Source organism: Phlebotomus papatasi, chromosome 1 (assembly GCF_024763615.1).
Source record: "Phlebotomus papatasi isolate M1 chromosome 1, Ppap_2.1, whole genome shotgun sequence".
In the NCBI taxonomy this organism is placed as follows: domain Eukaryota; kingdom Metazoa; phylum Arthropoda; class Insecta; order Diptera; family Psychodidae; genus Phlebotomus; species Phlebotomus papatasi.
This window is the reverse complement of record NC_077222.1, coordinates 11,490,256-11,496,255: the sequence shown is the minus strand read 5'-3', so window position 1 is coordinate 11,496,255 and position 6,000 is coordinate 11,490,256.

Here is a 6,000-nt window from a genome sequence, read left to right as displayed (position 1 = left end):
TTTTGGAAGTTCTTCTTCAAAGAGAAAGTTTATTGTATTCTCAGCGAAGCGTGAGAGGAACTGTCTCGAGAATTTCCATATCACATGAGAAACGCAAATGTTCTATCAATTAACACTTGATGTTCATGAAAATTTGATAAAACTCATAAATCATTTTGGTGAGAAATTTTTGGGGAAAATTCTGAATTGAGTTGGAAAATGTTGCTGCTGCTTTGAAAAGCCATTGAAGAAGAGTATAAACGAGTCTAATTTGTAAATGAAAAGTCTTTACTTTTTGCAATGTTATATATAAAATCATTTATTCATTTCATCGTCCTTCTTTCATAATGCTTAAGCGCAAGATTTTCCTATAAGCGTTGTGAAGAGAATTCAAAAGTTTCTAGAGATTTTATGACGAAATGTTTAAAGTTGATACTTCAATACATTAGAAAATAAGAAACGTATTGAGACATTGAGAGTGGGGTAGTTTCACATATGCAATACCAAAGAGAAACTAACTGGACTTCGAAACCATTATAGTTCATAAATGTTTGGAAAATGAGTCTTGAAAAAAAGTTAGGTAAGTGAAACTTCCCCACGCTCCCCTAAAGTAAAGAAAGATATCGACTTTTGATACACATAAGTACCAGTCCGTTTGCTGTGTAAAAATGAAAGAAGAAAATTGTTAGTGCGCTCCTAACCAAATTCAAAAAACTGATGCATAGGAATGTAGAGGAATTAGTGACAAAAATCCTAAAGAAAAGACTAACCAAACACCACCGAGGAAGACAGTATAATACGGGCTTCAGACCTAAGGCTTAGCCATATGGCTTAACTTCTCTAATTTCTTCTTAATCAAGATTTTTTGGAAAATTATCACTTAAGATTGGTCAACATGGGCAAGTGATCCATTGAATTTTGAAAAACCAATAGATTTGGTTGCTATTTTGAATTTCGAGATCATTGGGAACTGGGCTAAACCTTATGTCTGAAGTCGGCCTAAATGTCGAAAGCTCTGGTGAAATTATGTGTTTGATTCATATGATTTCATCAACAAATTCTGCTGCTCACCGGAAGGACTGATTGTCCTGAAAACCTAGCTTTGATACACATAATCCGAAAGAAGGCGTGGTCTATTTTCTAGAACCACCTTATCAGAGGATTTACGGTTCAATAGAATGTAACAGGAGATAGAGTGAAACACTAAAGCTTTCTTGATTTTCACAATTTTATTTTCTACGACGTTTCAAGGATGGATGTCCTCTTCATCAGGTATCGAATATGGTAGGGAAGATCACGTACGGGTGGGAGTTGTTGCACTGCACTTGGACTTGGATCACAACTTGCTCCGCAATGTTCTTTCATTCTGTGTCAGTCAGTCGAATGGTGAACATTGCGGAGCAAGTTGTGATCCAAGTCCAAGTGCAGTGCAACAACTTTCACCTGTACGTGATTTTCCCTGCCATATTCGATACCTGATGAAGAAAAAATCCATTCTCGAGACGTCGTAGAGAATAAAATTGCGAATATCAAGAAAGGTTCAGTGCTGCGTCTATCTCCGAACCACCGTATAATAAAATTCAATCAATAAAACAAACCAAAAAAGAATCATTTGGGGAAACTTTCAAGACATAACATAAACAAGTTATCCAAATAGACCACTTTTCTTAAACAGATTCTAGAGTGTGTATTTATCAACCGATTTGGGCAAGATTAGGTTCATTTGAAAGGTCTTGAAGTCGCTGACAAGCGTGAGTAGATACCAACTGGTTATGAACTAAAGGTTTTATCGTTTACCAAATTTATTGATACAGTCAATTTCCTCAAATGCGAACTCCCTAAATTCGAACAACGCGACGGTCGAATTCAAAACGTTTCTTACAAGGGAGGTCATCGAGTCATCAAATTCTGATTGGCGTCATATTAAGAACATAGACGGGGATGGGCATCATAAGGATTGTGTCATACTCAAAAAGTGCTAAATATTTTTTTCCTTTAAGAAAAGCGCCCAAAATAATTGCATGAAAAACTGTATATAATAAAGAAAGTTCTAGAAACAGCATATGCAGCAGTAAAAAAGCATTTTTTTACAAAAATTCCTTCTAGTATGACTGCTAAAGTCTTACTGATTGGGTACACAATGTGCCTTGTCCCTATGGCCAACTGTCTAAGTAAGAAGTAAAGGGTGTATCATCCTGAGTTGTCTTCTTAACTACAGCCTTAGCAAGAGTTATCGTTGTTGGGCCAGGTCATCCCTATCAGTCGTGTTACTGTCCTTGATTTCTAAGACCACGATTTAATCATCTTACTCTACGTAATGCGGTCTTCAGACTAGAATTTTACAAACTTGGCTTTCCTTTAGATAATCTCTAAAGATTTAGAGATTATCCTTAGAGATTTGGAGATTTAGATTTTCCTTTAGATAATCTCTAAAGATTTAGATTATCTAAAGGAAAGCCAAGTTTCTAAAATTCTAGTCTGAAGACCGCATTACGTAGAGTAAGATGATTGAATCGTGGTCTTAGAAATCAAGGACAGTAAGACGACTGATAGGGGTGGCCTGGCCCAACAACGATAACTCTTGCTAAGGCTGTAGTTAAGAAGACAACTCAGGATGATACACCCTTTACTTCTTACTTAGACAGTTGGCCATAGGGACAAGGCACATTGTGTACCCAATCAGTAAGACTTTAGCAGTCATACTAGAAGGAATTTTTGTAAAAAAATGCTTTTTTAAAGAAATTCTGACGTTTTTGCCTACAAGGATAACGGTGTTTACACACTAGAAGCAATTTTCGTCAAAAATTGCCGTTTTAAAAAAATCTGACGTTTCTGCTTACAAGGACAGGGGAAATTTTCTTTAAAAATGCATTTTTAATGAAATTGCTCCTAGTGTGTAGGGGCCTTTACAGAGAAATTTTTGTCAAACCAATTTTAAAATTCTTGTGAAGTACTATTTAGTTATTTAGATTTAAGCAATTCTACAGTTCTTTGTGTAGTATTCAGTTCTTTTACAATAACCCTAACGGCTATTCTTTTGAAAATCGTGTGTGACTTCCCTCGGGGTAGTAAGAGAGTATCGTGAATGCGAGAAAAAAAGGGAGGCAGTATTGATCAGACCATAGAAAGGGGTACATCGAGCTCCATGTCTTGGGTCCTGAAGATTAATCATAATGAATAATCGGTTGTCCTGAAACCTAGGACTACATTTGAAGATTATTTCACTTTTTATCGAGTTTTAAGATAGTTGTCCGGACTCTAAATTCGTTTGTCCAGAATTCTAAATTTCACCACTAAAAGAACAAGTCCCTGAGCAAGGGAATAACATAAAATCATTTACGACCAGCCCAAAAAACATTTTCCTCTCCACATCGTCCAGTATAAAACTTCTTACGAGGTCGTAATTAGTTTTAATTAAAGTGGCGCATTTATAAAGAATTCGAGGAAACCTACAAGTAATTAAAACCCATATATTTCGTTAATCCTAAATGGAAATTCACAAACATTTACGAACTTTCCATATGAATCCACTTGTTTTTCAAGATTTTTCAATGTATTTTTTCGGACTACGATATCCACTTGAATTCCAAATTATTTTTTTTACTGGTCATTTTTACTCAAATAGGGGAATGTGAAGCAGCTTTAAAAAGTAGCTTTTTCCTTCTATTTTTAAACGTAATTTGACCTTACCGTGATATTATTTAGCTTTACAAATCCATTGTGAAGATCAGTTACATTATGACAAGCCTTAATTCTTTTTAAAAATATGAGAAAAAAGTCAATTTTTAAAGCTGCCCCAATCCCCCTACTGACAAATATACTGTAAAGAGAAAGTGGGACAACTTTGAATTGGGACAGCTTTAAAATAGAGCTTCTTCTTCCATTTTCAAATGAAACTGGGCCACCATTATAATTTAGCTTTAGCTCTACAACCGCTTTGTTGGTGACTGAATTGAGGCCTAAATTGAGACTTAGTGCTTAGATTCTGACAGGCAGGCTTTCAAATTACATTTTCCAAAAATATAAACAAAGTGCGTTCTCAAACGTTTATGCATAAAATTATTTATCTCTCGAGTATGGTGGAGAAATTTCATTTTTTACTTTTTGGTATTTCAGTTTTTCATTCCAAATATCATTCTGAATACGCGTATAATTCTTTTTTCATCTCTGTAATGACTGATTTTATGTTTCACTGTGTCACTGCAAAAGTGCGTCATCATCGATAAGCCACTAATCAAAGCACGAAACCTTCGTTTCAACAAGGACTTAGATAGGTCTCCAAATTTTTGGGCTCAGCAACAACCCGACCTTTTCAGAGTATAACTTAAGCGCTAAGCCTCAACCATAAGTCTCTAGTCTGAACCCCGTATAAGGCTCAATTCCATTTAAAAATAGGAAAAAAAAGCTTAGTGAATGTTGACGAATAATTTACTCATATGAGAACGGTGAGCGTCGAAGGTGTAGGGTAGTTCAGAAAAAACACAGATTTTTCCCAAAGCTTTCGGCGGCTCGGACTCCAAGCCTTCCTCAGTGGTAAAATCTTGAGACTTCCTAGTTTTGTCAGGAGGTCTCGGGGTTCACTTCCTTCTGACAAATCTAGGAAATCTCAAGATTTGACCACTAAAGAAGGCTTAAAGTCCGAGCCGAAAGCTTTGGAAAAAATCTGTGTTTCTTCTGAGCTACCCTACACCCCCGATGCTCACCGGTTATCATATGAGGAAAAAAGCACAAATTTAAAGCTGCCTCAGTCCAAAGATGCATCACTTCCCCGTCCACACTAATATTTTATTGTCACCATTAGAAACTTAACGTAGCAAAAACGAAATTTTGTAAGACTAATCGGTTTCGCGGCTAAAGTCCCTGCCGTTATTTTAAATTCCCAAAGACTGATTGGGTACGTAATGTGCCTTGTCCCTTAGGGTTAGGCCTGTGAGTGGGAGGTGAAGGGTGTGCATCTTTTCCAAGATCTCGGTTATTTTAATCTCACAATTTATAATTTATTACCAAAAACTCTATTCCAAAATCAGTTTTAAAAATTTTGACAAAATTGAATGATACTTCTGTTAATGATAGGGGAGATCATCCACTGAATGGTATTAAGTAAAAGAAACACAGAAGACAAACAAATTAAAAAAAATAATAATGTTTGAACTGAGAGAATTAAGTCATTAACATTTATATACTGCCAAAGAAAACTTGATAATCATATGGTTTATTTCTGACTTTAACCATCTTATCTCGGATAACAGACTCTGTGCTTACGACAAAAGAAAACACCCAACTGAATTTTCCGCATAATGTATTATTCAGACTTTCAATAACTCCTCTCCCATTCCTCCTTCAAGGAAGGGGCTACCCCAACTCCTGGTCCCCATCTTGAGGGAGTGAAATGGAGGAAGAAATAAAATAGAATCATGTTGATCCGATTGTCATTGTCATATGCATGAAGAGATGGAAAGTTTTCTTGAGCTTTTTTTTGCTGCGTTACAGAGAAGGGGGTTTGGGAAAAGCTGTTGTTTTTACTCAAATAACTTCTTGCTCTCGTCTCATCATTATTTCAACCCCATCCACCCAGGGCTAAGGCTCCCTTTTGGCCCCAGAATTCCCAACAACAATGTATAATGCTTGTGTCTTTGACAATCCCGTCACGAATCATGAAATATGCTAATCTGAAAATTGATTCCTTGCGCCAAAAATTCTCTTCCTCTGTGCGTTTTTTGGTATAGGATATACAAGAGACTTTCCTCCACCCAAATCAACTGACTTTGACTTGAGATTTTGGTCTGGGTGAAAAGACTTTGGCAATTGGGTGGACTATCAAAATTCTATGTATCTTACACAAATATTTATACCCCATCGCTCTGGAGGAAATTGCGTGATAGAGGAGGAAAAAGGGATTTTCGCAAGAGACTTTCCTTGCTATCGCCTGCATCGAAGGACCCTCCCTTACAACATCGGCGTGACAACGACGAAAGAATCCAATTAATGCTGTTTTAATTTATTTTGATTCCACTCTTTACG